At 44.6% G+C, this 17,830-nt stretch overlaps 1 pseudogene; it reads left to right on the top strand.

Annotated features, from left to right (window-relative positions):
- The first annotated feature begins 1,368 nt into the window (after positions 1 to 1,368).
- LOC148390153 (uncharacterized) lies at positions 1,369 to 11,935 on the top strand (annotated as a pseudogene).
- Positions 11,936 to 17,830: the final 5,895 nt, after the last annotated feature.

Genomic DNA, 17,830 nt, shown 5'->3' with positions numbered 1-17,830 from the left:
AGGCACAAAAGATGCCGAAACGTTGTCAATGGCCACACGGAGGAAATAAAAGGGAGCGCAAACTAGCGCCGATAGGAAAACAATTAGACGCAAAATTATAATTTACCCACGCTCTACCCAGATAGGAGAGCGCATGGATGCCGCACAGAGCAAGATGCTCTCGCTCCACCCAGATAGGGGAGTCGATGAATTAAGTGCGAGGTACGACTAATTTGACCGCAAATGCAGCTGTCAATCTATCATGCCAAGTCGAGACTCATTTATTACATATATAACAAAGGCGACCGGATAGGCAAAGTACAAACACAAAAACAAACAACAACTACAAAGCAAGTACATGTTTATTAAGCCCAATTAGGCCTGACCAGCATGGCTGGCGCAGCCACGACGTACAGTGTGCTCTGGGGCTGGTTGTGGGACGTGGGCGTGGATGGTAGGACCGTGCCTTTGCTCCTCTCCTTCGGGGGAGGAACTCCCTTCTTAACCCTAACCCTAACCCTAACCCTAACCCTAACCCCTAACCCTAACCCTAACCCCTAACCCTAATCCTAACCCTAACCCCTAACCCTAACCTCTAAAGAAAATGGTTGGTTGAATATAAAAACGAAATATTAGTTCAAAAATAGTTCAAAGGGATTAGACAAAGGTAATCCAAGGGTAGGACTTTAAATTAGGTTTTTTTTCCTCAGAGGTGACCAGATCGGGTAAGTACAGTCAAAATCAAACATACAATAAGCACAAACACAAGTTCAAGGTAAAAGAAATATCTTTCTCAAGCCCAAAGTCGTCCGGGCCAACATGGCTGGCGTGTCCGCAATGGGTAGGATACTTTGGAGCTGGTTATGGGTGGCAGGTAAGGATAGGAGGACTGTGCCTTTGCTCCTCTCCTTCGGGGGAGGAACTCTTTAGCGGACCCTCACCCCTAACTTCTAAGAAAGCGGTTGGTTGAATATAAAAACAAGATATGAGGTAAACAGTGATTCAAAGTGAATAGACATAATGTAATCCAAGGGTAGGACTTTAGGTTCCTTTTTTTTCTTCTCTCATTTTTTTCTTCTCCTCTCATTTTTTCCATCTTGCTGGCCGAAGACCTGGGTGGCGCCTCAGCTACTCGGGGGAGGTTCTGGCAGAAGTGCAGTCTCACTTCGCCGTCCTTCGTACCCAATCCAGATTTTATGTGACCTGGTACGGCGAGGTTTACTGGTGAGACATGCGTAGGCCCGTGCCTTCCGTTGCCTTCTATCTAACCGACAGGGTCGGCGGACCCTTTGGGGAAGGTTTAGCGAGTAAAACTCAAAATACCTAACCCTAACCCTAACCCTAACCCTAACCCTAACCCCTAACCCTAACCCTAACCCTAACCCTAACCCCTAATCCCTAAACCTAACCCTTAATCCCTAGATCTAACCCCTGATCCCTAAACCTAATCCCTAAACCTAACCCTAAACCTAACCCCTAATCCCTAAAAAGAGGAAACTAACCCCTAATCCCTAAACCTAACTCCTAATCCCTAAACCTAACCCCTAACCCCTAATCCCTAACCTTAACCTCTAAAGAAAATGGTTGGTTGAATATAAAAACGAAATATTAGTTCAAAAATAGTTCAAAGGGAATAGACAAAGGTAATCCAAGGGTAGGACTTTAAATTAGGTTTTTTTTCCTCAGAGGTGACCAGATCGGGTAAGTACAGTCAAAATCAAACATACAATAAGCACAAACACAAGTTCAAGGTAAAAGAAATATCTTTCTCAACCCCAACGTCGTCCGGGCCAACATGGCTGGCGTGTCCGCAATGGGTAGGATACTTTGGAGCCGGTTATGGGTGGCAGGTAAGGATAGGAGGACTGTGCCTTTGCTCCTCTCCTTCGGGGGAGGAACTCTTTAGCGGACCCTAACCCCTAACTTCTAAGAAAGCGGTTGGTTGAATATAAAAACAAGATATGAGGTAAACAATGATTCAAAGTGAATAGACATAATGTAATCCAAGGGTAGGACTTTAGGTTGCTTTTTTTTCTTCTCTCATTTTTTTCTTCTTCTCTCATTTTTTCCATCTTGCTGGCCGAAGACCTGGGTGGCGCCTCAGCTACTCGGGGGAGGTTCTGGCAGAAGTGCAGTCTCACTTCGCCGTCCTTCGTACCCAATCCAGATTTTATGTGACCTGGTACGGCGAGGTTTACTGGTGAGACATGCGTAGGCCCGTGCCTTCCGTTGCCTTCTATCTAACCGACAGGGTCGGCGGACCCTTTGGGGAAGGTTTAGCGAGTAAAACTCAAAATACGTAACCAGCCAGTGCCCTTCGGACATCCCAGTATTACCTTAAGCCAAATTATCGGGTCGCATGCTTTGCGGGCTTTGGTTGAGATGCTCGCATTTCCCATTGCCTTTCCGTGGTATCTCTCTTTTCTTAAATTTTCTCTAACTCTTACTTTCTTGGTAAACAGCTTCTCCCTCCCGTCCCTCCTCCCCTTCTGTCAAGGGTCGGAGAGGGAGAGGACCATGTGTGGGGTCAGAAACCCCAGGGTTTTGGTTGAAATGGTTCCATTTCCCAGTGCCTATCCATGGTCCCTCTCTTTTAGATTTCTCTAATTCTCACTTTCTTGTTATTGGCTAGGATAAAAATGACGCAGAGAGACGAGTTTGGGAGCCTGGTTAGAGCCATCTTTAGCCTCTACAAGTTTCAGTGGAACACATGGAATCGGTGTGAACAGAGAGGTACAACAACTACAACTCAACACCTGAGTCGTCTACAGGACCGACTTGAGAAAGCAGTGACCCCCAGTCAACCTAAGCCGGACACAGCCAAGCGTTTGACCGATATTGCACGTACCTGGGGTGAGTCCGCTTCTCAGATTTTACAGGAGCACTATGAACAAGGGGAGCAATCCCTGAGAAAGAGAATAGGCTCCCTTCCTTTGGTGGATGGATCAAGAGCGTGGCAAGTTGCCCAACGTTGGGTCCTCAGACGCTACCGGGTGGTCAACCCGCAAGTGGGGTCAGCAACAGTGAAAGTGCTGGAATCGCTGGGAATGACAGGACCTCTCCCATTGCTGCCTGGGAGGAGGCGGATGAGACGCCGGGTAAGGAGGCCCAGGAAGAGGGCACCTGAGAAGTCCAGCTCCGCAGTTGAACCAAGTTACCTAAAAAAAGACACTCAACAAGGTGAAGTTAAGAAGATTAAGAAGATTAAGAAAAAGAGAAAGAGAAGTAAGACACTCACCCACCACACTCAACAAGGTGAAGTTAAGAAGATGAAGAAAAAGAAAAAGAGGAGTAGGAAGCTCACCCACCACTCAGGGGAACAGAGGGATGCCCAACACATGGAGGAAGGGAGGGCGCCCCAAACGACTTACCTTGACGAGCAGATGGAGGACTTACCTTCACCGACTCAAGAGGAGAACTCGACAGCTTTCCACGAACCGACGACAGAGACTGTAATGAAGCGCATTGAGGGAATAATGAGGAAATACCAGGAACCTACTGGTCCTAACGCGTCAGAAACACCAAGTAGGAGAAGTGAGACACCACGACCGAAATTACTGGAAACAACATCCTTCCAGTCACGTGACACACAAACCGAACCACAATCGATGTACACCAGACACGAACATGAAGGGAATAAGAGGGCAAATTGGTTTTTGTTTCCCCAGAGAAGATGGTTGATTGTAGGTGATTCAAACTTAGCCAAATTGCCGAAAATCGAAGACCGTGAAGTACAAGTGGACTGTTATCCGGGAGCTAAAATCAGCCATGGGATTCACCTACTCAGAAACAGAACTGCGACCTCTCCCAACGTGCTAGGGGTCATTTTATCCTTTGGCCTTAACAATAGAGGTAGGGTCATCCCAATATTCATATCCAAGGAGATAGCCAGATTGCTGGGAGCAGCTAAGGCCACTTTTCCTTATGCTAAAATATTCATTCCTAAAATTAATTATTCCCAATCACTTCCTTTGGAGATCCAAGCCAACCTTAGGGAACTGAATGATATAATAGAGGAAACGGGCCATTCGATTCAACGCTTACCATCAAGACTGTTTACCACAGGACCGGACAACATCCATTGGACAACGGACACGGCTGAAGAGATGTGGACCTTGTGGAAAACCTTTTTTATGCCAAGAAGCCTCCCCCCACTCAAGGAGATAACCCTGACTGATCCAGTGGTCAACCTGTCGACCTCCTTTAGTTTGACGAAAGATCATAGGGAGCTTCTGGGGAAGGGGCTTACATTCGTCCCCACCGCAACCATGATGACGGATCAGAGAAAGATCACCAAGGCCCATGTGCGACAGTACCATAGAAGGTTAAAACTAGACTCTTATTTTGGAACTTCAACGACGGCAGCACCACCCAAATTCCAGTCGGCTTCAATGTGGGAGCCCAAGGATGATGAAGTACCTAGGGAGATGAAAGTATTAATACACAAAGACAGAGCGGTCCTAAAACAAGTGGAAGTCCCAAGAGAGATGCCAAATTTGACAGAGGGCGAAAGAAGAGCCCTGGACGAATTAAGTTCGGCAGAGGAATTGATTATTAAGCCAGCAGATAAAGGGTCAGCGGTGGTCATTATGGACCGGAAAAATTACGTGAGAGAGGCTCATCGACAACTTCGCAATACGGAGTATTACCATTCGATCCAAAAACCGATTTATCCGGATACAGAAAAGTTAGTCCACACAATATTAGATCAAATGAGAAAAGAGCACCACATTACTAAAAAACAATTCTTGTATTTAACAGGAGCGTCCCCGTCACGTCCGAGATACTTTTATCTCCTACCCAAGATTCATAAAGACCCGGCATCGTGGCCCTGGCCCTATGAAATGCCGCCAGGACGTCCCATCGTATCAGATTGTAGTAGCGAATCCTACGGCTCGGCTGAGCTAGTAGATTATTACTTGAATCCCTTGTCAATTCTACATCCGAGTTACATCAAAGATACTAATGATTTTGTTTCAAAAGTACGGACCTTGACCTTGCCACAGACCTGTTGGTTGTTTTCCATGGATGTTGAAAACTTGTATACTAATATTGAAACTGCTAAGGGTTTAGAGGCGGTACGCAATGTTTTGGCACGTAATCCGATTGTGGGCCGCCCGGATGAACACATTTTGGCATTGCTGGAACTCAATCTGACTAAGAATGATTTTCAATTTGACAATGAGTATTTTTTACAGGTCAAGGGGACAGCAATGGGGAAACGTTTCTCTCCAGCCTATGCCAATATCTATATGGCTGAATGGGAGGAGAACGCCTTGACACAGTGCTCTAAGAAACCTATAGCTTACCTGAGGTTCTTAGATGATATTTGGGGAATTTGGGGAGATTCTAGGGAAGAATTTGACGTGTTTCTTAAAACCGTAAATGGCCACCAACCTTCAATTAAGCTGACGGCACAGATTAGCGAGAGGGAAATAAATTTTCTTGACACAACTACATATAAGGGACCGGAATTTCATACAACAGGGGTACTTGATGTCAGAGTATTTTTTAAATCCACAGATACTACACCAAAAGAGTTTTCACCCTAGACACACGTTTGGGGGTTTGGTTTATTCACAACTCTTGAGATTCGGGAGGATTTGCACTCGCACAGAAGATAGGGAAGAAGCGACCAAAGTCTTGTTCAGGTCATTACAACAACGAGGTTATTCTCGGTCATTTCTTCGCACGATTAAGCTACAGACAAGGAAAAAAGGAAGAAGAGGGGACACTCAGGGGGTTAAAAAGATGGTACTTCCTCTAATTTCGACTTACAACTCTTACACAGTCAATGTTCACAGAAAAATTAAACAGAATTTGGAAGCGTCGGCGCTGACTGACCTGAAGGCGAAACATAAGGTGGTTTCAGCCTTCAAAAGGAATCCAAATTTAAAAGATTTGTTGGTTAGCACTAAAATGAAAAGTGGGTCCTCTCGTGCAGCCAGGAGATCAATAGGAGTGATAACAGACTCTCAGAAGAAAGAACATTTCTTCACACAGACGGGTAAGGCCTTGTCTACGCGGAATGCGGTCTACTGTATGAGCTGTCGGTTGTGTGGAGTTATGTATGTGGGACAGACTCGAAATGATGTCAGAAGCAGACTGCATTCGCACCGCTATAGCATCACACATAACCAGAAGCGTAACACTCATGTAGTACGCCATTTCCGCCTGCACGGGTTACGTAACTTGAGAATACGGATTTTGGAAAACTGTGCGGGCTGGACACAAAGGGATAGGGAAAACGCGGAAATGAGATGGGTCAAGCGGCTGAAAACTAAATATCCACTGGGACTCAATTTAACAACAACGGAAACGGAAAACACTTGAATATCTGGGTTAAAATGGAAATTCTAGGGTTAGAGTTTACACGTTTAAGAAAATTTAAAGGGAATGCCCTCCCAAAACGATATATAGAAATTAGGGAAAATATCATAATTGTTCCTGGGTTTAAGTTCTTGTGGGGGAGGTTTATGTGTTGGGAGACGGCTGAAAGGAGTTTGGACCGGGACTGAAGGTGAATGAGGAACTTAGCCCTGACAGAGGTATGACATTGTACGTCACATCCGGGGGCTCCTGACACTTTCCATTTAGTCAAAGAGTCTAACTCTGGTTGGCTGGTTTTCCTGACAACATAGATAAAGTGCCCAACTCGGACACCAAATTCTAATCTTCATTCTTATTTGGACTCTACTCTAACATTAAATCCTAACACTTAATCAATTCACAAAACTTACATAAATTCAGATTCAGAAAGGAAACCTAACCCAAACCCTAATTCTACCCTTGACCTCTGACCCTAACCCTTAACTCTAAATTAATTAGGAAATTGTACCAAATTTCAACAAAATTAGTCTAAACTGAACCTTATTTTGATCCTAAATGCAATGAGATTCCAGAATGAATTTTAATCCTACCAAATCTAAAAATTTACGATTAAATTTAATTAAATTGCAAAACAAAAAAAAGGGGGAACTATAATCGAATTATATTTTGGATTTTAAGCAAACTTTAAAAGAAAAAGAAAAAAATATAAAAAAAAGAAGGATTTCTCTTCAAACACATAAAAGGAAAACATAGTACGTGATGGGACGCTTGAGGGCGCCCTTGGCACACTAAATCGCGGTGGTACGAATAGGGCTCGGCTAGACGCAAATATTAGGGGATTAATGATACCCTTTAAATTCAGAAATGAATACGTTGGAAAACACTATTAAGTGGTATGGAAAGGTTTTTCAACTCTAGACGTGATTTTAATCTGGTTTGTTCTAACGGATACTTTGATTTGCAGAATGGTTGACGGAGGGTTGCCATGACGCAATGGGGAGTGTGAAACTTCCGGTTTGGCTAATACTGACTAGCTACGTTGTATACGGGGCTACTGACTCCGAATGCAAAGTCGGATTAAGGTGAGTGAGTGTGTTTTTTTACGGACGGAGGGGACCGGGTGGTGCAAGTAAACAATACTGATCTAAATGGATTTTATTATGGTGATTGCGAGGGGCAAGTTTAATAATAATATTGTATTAAGGGGGCCGCCATGACTTTTCGCAAAGGCTTATGGGTACTTCGGGGTTGCTAATGCTTGTTAGCTGCAGTACGCGCAGGACGATATCGCCCCAAATAGGTAACTATTTCAATGATCGCTATTAAATTGGTGGATCAATGGGACCGGGTATAAATAAAGGAACGGTGGCAAGCGGTGGAATTACAATTTATTTAATTCTTATGAATTATGGAACGGCTTCGGTACTATTAGTGGCTAGGGGAGACGCCATTGGGCTTTGCTGGGGCTTGTGGGTACTTCCGCATCGCTAATGCTCATAACATTAGCCACGATACGCTTATAGTGATTTCGTTACGAATATACGATCGTATTCTACGAATTAATGGAATCGGGTAACACACTTTAATGATACCAGGGGGTGGAGGAGAATTTTATTCCATGTGAATTATTTATTTGGACGAGGGGAGGTTTGGGAAAATAGGGGGATTAGAAAAAAAGAGCCGGCAGAGTAATTGACAGGAGCGTAGGAGTACTTCCGGGGGGCGGGACCTAGGGGGATCGCGATTTACGTAGATGAATGTATTTCTAAATATATAATTTGATTTAGATGATGAATTCAATTTACACTTAAATGTTTCACGACTAACTTAATTAAATGGTACCAATAGGATTTACCGAATGTCTTAGTGCTTATCAGTTAGATGTGGGAACGTGATTGGATGACGAGAGCCGTCAGTTGCTTCGCTGAGGCTCGTGGGAGAGAAAAGAAAAGAGAAAGGAAGGGTTGGCTTTCGGCGGTGGCGCTGTGACTCAGGAGAGTGGCACTGGGGAAGTCCTTCTTTCCAGGTACTGTGGAAGATTCTTCCGATTCTTTTTGAGAAAAACAGGTGAACCCTTTTTAATCGCTAAAGCTAAATTATACGGTACTACGCTATGCTAGCCTTTATTGGCATAGGATATGTGAGAGTATGCTAAGCTAAAAGAGAACGAAAAGAGAAAATATTAAATTGCCGGATGAATGGGACCGGATATCAATAAAGGAAACACAGCTAACGCTCATAACATTAGCTACGATACGTTTACGGGGATTTTGTTACGAATATACGATCGTAGTAATGTTATAAATTAATTCTACGAATGAAGGGGATCGGATTACACACTTTAATAATACCAGGGGATTTAGGAAAATTTTATTGCATATTGATCGTTTATTTGGGCGTTGTGAGGTTTTGTAAGATAGGGTGATTACGGAAAAAAGAGCCGCCAGAGTGATTGACAGGAGTTTACGAGTGTTTCCGGGGGGCGGGACTTAGGGGGATGGCAATTTAGTTAGAGGAATGTATTTCTAAATATATGATTCGATTTAGAGGATGAATTCAATTTACATTTAAATGTTTCATGACTAACCCAATTAAACGGTACCAATAGGGTTTACCGAATGTTTTAGGGCTTGTCTGATAGAGGTGGGAACGTGATGGGATGACGAGAGCCGTCAGTTAATTCGCTGAGGCTCGTGGGGGGATGGCGTTCGGCGGTAGCGCTGTGACTCAGGAGAGGGGTACTGGGGAAGACCTTCTTTCCAGGTAAGGTGGAAGATTCTTCCGATTCTTTTTAATTGCTAAAGCTACGTTATGCGGTACTACGCTATGCTGGAATTTATTGGTATAGGATGTGCGGGAGTATGCTAAGCTAAAAGAGAACGAAAAGAGAAAATATTAAATTGCCGGATGAATGGGACCGGATATCAATAAAGGAAACACAGCTAACGCTCAAAACATTAGCTACGATACGCTTACGGGGATTTGGTTACGAATATACGATCGTATTAATGTTATAAATTACTTTTACGAATGAAGGGAATCGGGTTATACACTTTAATAATACCAGGGGTTTTAGGAGAATTTTGTTTCATATTGATCGTTGATTGGGGCGATGTGAGGGTTTGGAAGATAGGGGGTTTACAGAAAAAACAGCCGCTAGAGTGATTGACAGGAGTTTGAGTGTTTCCGGGGGGCGGGACTTAGGGGAATCGCGATTTATGTAGATGAATGTATTCCTGAATATGTGATTGGATTTAGATTGTGACTTCAATTTACATTTAAATGTTGCACGACTAACCCAATTAAACAGTACCAATAGGGTTTGCCGATATATTTTTTTAGTGCTTATCAGTTAGATGTGGGAACGTGATTTTATGACGAGAGCTGTCAGTTGCTTCGCTGAGGCTCTTGGGAGGAGGTGCTCGGCGGTAGGACTGTGACTCGGGGGAGGGGCATTGGGGAAGAATTTGGCTTCCGGTTAATATGGAAGATTCTTCCGATTCTTTGAGAGTAACAGGTGAAACTTGTTTAATCGTCAAGACTAGGCTATGCTGGACTACGCTATGCTAGACTTTACTGAGATAAGATATGCGGGAGCGGGCGAAGCAAAACTATACCAGGTTAGCCCTAAACTATGTTTTACCAGACTTGGGGCATGCCATACAAAGGAATACAAAGGTTTTGTACATATGTTTAACGGTTGAACAAATCAGCACAACAAAAGGACTAACAGACTGACCAATTGATTTATGCTGTCTGCGGTAAAGCTGGACAGTTGACTAGACAATTACTGAGATTTCGATTGAGGATGTAGACACACTCCGGGGCTTGATCGACCCCGGCGGGGCCTCCCTTGGGCGAGGGTGTCTGGTGATAATGGCCGAAACACTCTGTGACCCCAAGGTCCACTACTGATGACGTGTCTACAAAATTATGACGTTCAAATTACCCAGGACAATAAGGACGACTTAATGGGACCCCTTTTGAAGAAAGTGGTTGGTTGAGTATAGAAACAAGATATTGGGTCAAGAATGCTGCAAGGTTGGTAGACGTGATGTGGTCCAGGGGTGGGACTTTCTTCTCTCGTGTCTCGCTGTTTTTTTGTCTTGCTGGCTGGAGTCCCCGGGGGGGGCGCCTCGGCTGCTCCGGGGGGGGTTCTGGTTGAGGTGCGGTCTCGCTTCGCTGTCCTTCGTTCCGGAGTTTGTGCGACTCCGGTGCGGCGGGGTTTGTTGAGGGGGACACGCGTCGGCCTGTGCCCTCCGCGGCCTTCTGTCTGGCCGGCTGGGTCGGCGGACCCTTTGGGGAATGTGTAGCGAGTAAACCTTATAGACCTAGTCCTAACCCCTAATCCCTAAACCTAACCCCTAATCCCTAAACCTAACCCTTAATCCCTAGATCTAACCCCTGATCCCTAAACCTAATCCCTAAACCTAACCCTAAACCTAACCCCTAATCCCTAAAAAGAGGAAACTAACCCCTAATCCCTAAACCTAACTCCTAATCCCTAAACCTAACCCCTAACCCCTAATCCCTAACCTTAATCTCTAAAGAAAATGGTTGGTTGAATATAAAAACGAAATATTAGTTCAAAAATAGTTCAAAGGGAATAGACAAAGGTAATCCAAGGGTAGGACTTTAAATTAGGTTTTTTTTCCTCAGAGGTGACCAGATCGGGTAAGTACAGTCAAAATCAAACATACAATAAGCACAAACACAAGTTCAAGGTAAAAGAAATATCTTTCTCAACCCCAACGTCGTCCGGGCCAACATGGCTGGCGTGTCCGCAATGGGTAGGATACTTTGGAGCCGGTTATGGGTGGCAGGTAAGGATAGGAGGACTGTGCCTTTGCTCCTCTCCTTTGGGGGAGGAACTCTTTAGCGGACCCTAACCCCTAACTTCTAAGAAAGCGGTTGGTTGAATATAAAAACAAGATATGAGGTAAACAATGATTCAAAGTGAATAGACATAATGTATTCCAAGGGTAGGACTTTAGGTTGCTTTTTTTTCTTCTCTCATTTTTTTCTTCTTCTCTCATTTTTTCCATCTTGCTGGCCGAAGACCTGGGTGGCGCCTCAGCTACTCGGGGGAGGTTCTGGCAGAAGTGCAGTCTCACTTCGCCGTCCTTCGTACCCAATCCAGATTTTATGTGACCTGGTACGGCGAGGTTTACTGGTGAGACATGCGTAGGCCCGTGCCTTCCGTTGCCTTCTATCTAACCGACAGGGTCGGCGGACCCTTTGGGGAAGGTTTAGCGAGTAAAACTCAAAATACCTAACCCTAACCCTAACCCTAACCGTGCCCCCTTCCCAACCAATCGGATTTGCTATACGCGAAAACGACGCCAATGGAAAGAGCTTCCGCCCAAATTTAAATCCGTGGGCGTGGCTCGCAGCAGGAAGTAGGAAAATGGCGGCGATGTTGACAAAGACACAGCGGATGGTAACATACGACTAACAAGAGAAATATTTTTATTTTCTGCTTGCAACTGGACCGTCCAGAGCGTACACGGTAAGTACAACTCATCGTTTTTAAAAAGAAGTACTTTTGTTGCCCTGAAAAGCGAGTGAGCGTGGCGTTTGTGGGGGACGTCGAATTTCGACGATTCTTTCTGGTCAACGGTTGTAAATGATTGTGTTGATTAAAAAAGAAAACTTGATGTAACTCTACTTTTAACTGCCGTTTCAGATAGATTTGGAATTGCATCACATCCAATTTTGCCTAGAGCGTACACGGTAAGTAACACTCGTTGTGTTTAAGGAGATTTACGTTTGTAATAGCAGAAGTGTAGCCGCGTTGCGTTGTACGTGTGAATGTTGGTCCAGGCGAAATGTTAATGTTTAATTTCATTCCTTTAGGTTCCACGGTGTTTGTTGGCTGCAAGTTTTCCACTGCAAGAAGAGGCTCATATCATTGACCAGGAGCGAGCTACAATGGTGAGTAGCCATAACATTTATGTTAAACACTTCCTATTTCATGTCTAACAGTACTTGATTTAACAAATAACTATAAATAAATACAGTGTGGGCACTGAAGTTAACATATGTGATTATACTGCCTAATCTGTCACCGAGTAGATTGTTGCAAAGTAATATAAGATCCAAAGTTGTAATTCAGAATAGTTTTCAAAAGAAGGCCATTAGAATTATATACAAGTCTGATTACCCTGAACAAGCTATTAATTAAATCACAAATTCTTCAATTCAAAGATTTGGTAGATTATCAGACAAATAATGTCTAACAGTAATTGATTTAACACATCACGATAAGTAGATTGAGTGTGGGCACTCTCAAGTTAACATATGTGATTATACTGCCTAATCTTGTTACAGAGTATGTTGTTGCCAAGTAATGTAGAATAGATCCAAAGTAGTAATCCAGAATAGTTTTGAAGAGGCCATTAGAATAATAAACAAATCTGATTACCTTGAACATAATAACAAGCTAAGTGTTTAATATGTCCAATGAAGTCAAAATTGGGCACCATCATGTGGTGAAATTTGGAATTGCATCACATCCAATTTTGCCTGGGAACAAACAGATTACATAAATCTTAGTTTTGAATAAGCCACTCCTTCTCAAACAAGTAAACTCTGCCCATTTCGCGCAGTAGATGTTCTGTTAATATCTAGTATTTATACAAAGTCATAATTTAAATTGCTTTCAACCTTCATTCATCGGTTCAACCAACATTACTCGCTCTTATTACCAACTTGTATTGATTTAACTAAGCGTTTAATACTTCCTATCAGGTCTCAAGGCAAGATTTGGCAAAATACAGTTTCAGCAAATCCAATTTTGCCAGGGAACAAAAATAGATTAAATAAACTAAATAAGTCTTCTTCCCATTAAATAAATCAGAAAAGTCTGTCTTGTAACCAGTCCTCTTCAAACAAGTAAAGTCTGCCCATTTTGTGCCGTAGATTTTGTGTCTATGCCTAGTATTTAAACAAAATCATAATTTAAACGACTTCTTTCCTTCATTCACTTTGGAAATTTGGAATTGCAGCAAATCGAATTTTGCCAGGGAACAAAAATAGATCAATTAAACTAAATAAGTCTTCTTCCCATTAAATAAATTAAAAAAGTCTGTCTTGTAACCAGTCCTTTTCAAACAAGTAAAGTCTGCCCATTTTGTGCCGTCGATTTTGTGTTAATGCCTAGTATTTATACAAAATCATAATTTAAAGGACTTCATTCCTTCATTCACTTTGGAAATTTGGAATTGCAGCACATCAAATTTTGCCTGGGAAGAAAAGTAGATTAAATAAATTTAATAAGTCTTACTACTTCCCATTAAATAAATTAAATACGTCTTACTTGTTCCCACTCCTTTTCAAAAAAGTAGTTTAAAACGAGGTCCCTTCACTCAACCTTTAACCCTATTTATTCACCTTCTAGGCTAAGTGTTAAAGGCTAAGTGTTAAAGGCTAAGTGTTAAAGGCTAAGTGTTAAAGGCTAAGTGTTAGAGGCTAAGTGCCAGAGGCTAGGCGCCAGAGGCGAGTTTTTGTGGGCTGAAGTTTTAGTGGGGTTAGTGTGAATACAATCCAAAAGAATACAACAGAATACAATACAATAGAATATAATACATAGATTAAATTCAATAGCTCTTACTACTTCCCATTAAATAAATTAAATACGTCTTACTTGTTCCCAATCCTTTTCAAAAAAGTAGTTTAAAACGAGGGCCCTTCACTCAACCTTTAACCTCAACCCCGCACGTCACATTGTGTTGTATCTGTGAATGTTGGTTGTGGCCAAATGATAGTTTTCTTTCATTCGTTTAGGTTCCACGGTGTTTGTTGGCTATGTTTTCCACTGTCAGAAGGATGAAAATACAAAGTACAACGCTTGGACGTGGGCGAAGACGTCACCGGTGAGTCCTTCCTTCCTATTTATTTACCTTCTAGATGCTAGAGGCTAAGTGTTAGAGGCTAAGTGTTAGAGGCTAAGTGTTAAAGGCAACACAATACGAACAACACAACACAATACGAACAACTCAACACAATATGAACAACACAATATGAACAACACAACACAATACGAACAACACAACACAATACGAACAACACAACACATTACGAACAACACAACACAATACGAACAACACAACGATACTGCACTGAACAACACGATACCGCACTGAGAAACACGATTCCGCACTGAACAACACGATACCGCACTGAACAACACCATGCCGCACTGAACACCATGCCACACTGAACAACACCATCCCGCACTGAACAACACCATGCCGCACTAAACAACACCATGCCGCACTGAACAACACCATGCCTCACTGAACGACACCATGCCGCACTGAAAGACACCATGCCGCACTGAACGACACCATGCCGCACTGAAAGACACCATCCCGCACTGAACACCATGCCGCACTGAACAACACCATCCTGCACTGAACAACACCATCCCGCACTGAACAACACCATGCCGCACTGAACAACATTATGCCGCACTGAACATTATGCCGCACTGAACAACACCATGCCGCACTGAACAACACCATGCCGCACTGAACAACATTATGCCGCACTGAACAACACCATGCCGCACTGAACAACACCATGCCGCACTGAACAACACCATGCCGCACTGAACAACATTATGCCGCACTGAACAACACCATGCCGCACTGAACAACACCATCCTGCACTGAACAACACCATTCCGCATTGAACACCATCCCGCACTGAACAACACCATCCCGCACTGAACAACACCATGCCGCACTGAACAACACCATGCCGCACTGAACAACATTATGCCGCACTGAACAACATTATGCCGCACTGAACAACACCATGCCGCACTGAACAACACCATGCCGCACTGAACAACACCATGCCGCACTGAATAACATTATAACGCACTGAACAACACCATCCCGCACTGAACAACACCATGCCGCACTAAACAACATTATGCCGCACTGAACAACATTATGCCGAAATGAACAACACCATGCCGCACTGAACAACACCATGCCGCACTGAACAACACCATGCCGCACTGAACAACACCATGCCGCACTGAACAACACCATGCCGCACTGAACAACACCATCCCGCATTGAACACCATGCCGCACTGAACAACACCATGCCGCACTGAACAACACCATGCCGCACTGAACAACACCATGCCGCACTGAACAACACCATGCCGCACTGAACAACACCATTCCGCACTGAACAACACCATTCCGCACTGAACAACATTATGCCGCACTGAACAACATTATGCCGCACTGAACAACATTATGCCGCACTGAACAACACCATGCCGCACTGAACAACACCATGCCGCACTGAACAACACCATTCCGCACTGAACAACACCATTCCGCACTGAACAACATTATGCCGCACTGAACAACATTATGCCGCACTGAACAACATTATGCCGCACTGAACACCATGCCGCACTGAACAACACCATGCCGCAATGAAACACACCATGCCGCACTGAACAACACGATCCCGCATTGAACAACACCATGCCGCAATGAACAACACCATCCCGCACTGAGCAACACCATCCCGCACTGAACAACACCATGCCGCACTGAACAACACCATGCCGCACTGAACTACATTACGCTGCACTGAACAACACCATGCCGCACTGAACAACACCATGCCGCATTGAACAACACCATGCCGCATTGAACAACACCATGCCGCACTGAACAACACCATCCTGCACTGAACAACACCATGCCGCATTGAACAACACCATGCCGCATTGAACAACACCATGCCGCATTGAACAACACCATCCCGCACTGAACAACACCATCCCGCATTGAACAACACCATCCCGCACTGAACAACACCATTTTGCACTGAACAACACCATGCCGCACTGAACACCATTCCGCACTGAACAACACCATTCCGCACTGAACAACACCATGCCGCATCGAACAACACCATGCCGCACTGAACAACACCATCCCGCATTGAACAACACCATCCTGCACTGAACAACACCATCCTGCACTGAACAACACCATGCCGCACTGAACAACACCATGTCGCACTGAACAACACCATGCCGCACTGAACAACACCATGCCGCACTGAACAACACCATGCTGCACTGAAAAACACCATGCCGCACTGAACAACACCATGCCGCACTGAACAACACCATCCCGCACTGAACAACACCATGCCGCATTGAACAACACCATGCCGCACTGAACAACATTATGCTGCACTGAACAACATTATGCCGCATTGAACAACACCATGCCGCACTGAACAACACCATCCTGCACTGAACAACACCATCCTGCACTGAACAACACCACCCCGCACTGAACAACACGATCCCGCATTGAACAACACCATCCCGCACTGAACAACACCATGCCGCACTGAACAACACCATGCCGCACTGAACAACACCATTCCGCACTGAACAACACCATGCCGCACTGAACAACACCATGCCGCACTGAACAACACCATGCCGCACTGAACAACATTATGCCGCACTGAACAACACCATGCCGCACTGAACAACACCATCCCGCACTGAACAACACCATGCCGCATTGAACAACACCATGCCGCACTGAACAACACCATCCTGCACTGAACAACACCATCCCGCACTAAACAACACCATGCCGCACTGAACAACATTATGGCGCACTGGACAACATTATGGCGCACTGGACAACACCATGCCGCACTGAACAACACCATGCCGCACTGAACAACACCATGCCGCACTGAACAACACCATGCCGCACTGAACAACATTATGCCGCACTGAACAACACCATGCCGCACTGAACAACACCATGCCGCACTGAACAACACGATCCCGCATTGAACAACACCATCCTGCACTGAACAACACCATGCCGCACTGAACAACACCATGCCGCACTGAACAACACCATGCCGCACTGAACAACACCATGCCGCACTGAACAACACCATCCTGCACTGAACAACACCATCCCGCACTGAACAACACCATGCCGCATTGAACAACACCATGCCGCACTGAACAACACCATCCTGCACTGAACAACACCATCCTGCACTGAACAACACCATCCCGCACTGAACAACACCATGCCGCACTGAACGACATTATGGCGCACTGAACAACATTATGCCGCACTGAACAACACCATGCCGCACTGAACAACACCATGCCGCACTGAACAACACCATGCCGCACTGAACAACATTATGCCGCACTGAACAACATTATGCCGCACTGAACACCATGCCGCACTGAACAACACCATGCCTTACTGAACAACACCATGCCGCACTGAACAACACGACGTCGCACTGAACAACACGACGCCGCACAGAACAACACAACGCCACACAGAATAACACAATACCGCACAGAACAACACAATACCGCACAAACAGTTTTAGATAATATTACGTCGCAGTCATGTGACGCGGACATGACGTCAATAGGCGGAACTCACGGCAAAATTATAATCCGTGGGCGTGGCTTGCAACAG

The sequence above is a fragment of the Syngnathus floridae genome, chromosome 12 (assembly GCF_059516105.1).
Source record: "Syngnathus floridae isolate MCC-2025c chromosome 12, RoL_Sflo_1.0, whole genome shotgun sequence".
Lineage (NCBI taxonomy): Eukaryota > Metazoa > Chordata > Actinopteri > Syngnathiformes > Syngnathidae > Syngnathus > Syngnathus floridae.
The sequence above is the reverse complement of the archived record's forward strand: the minus strand, read 5'-3'. Positions and strand labels throughout refer to the sequence as shown.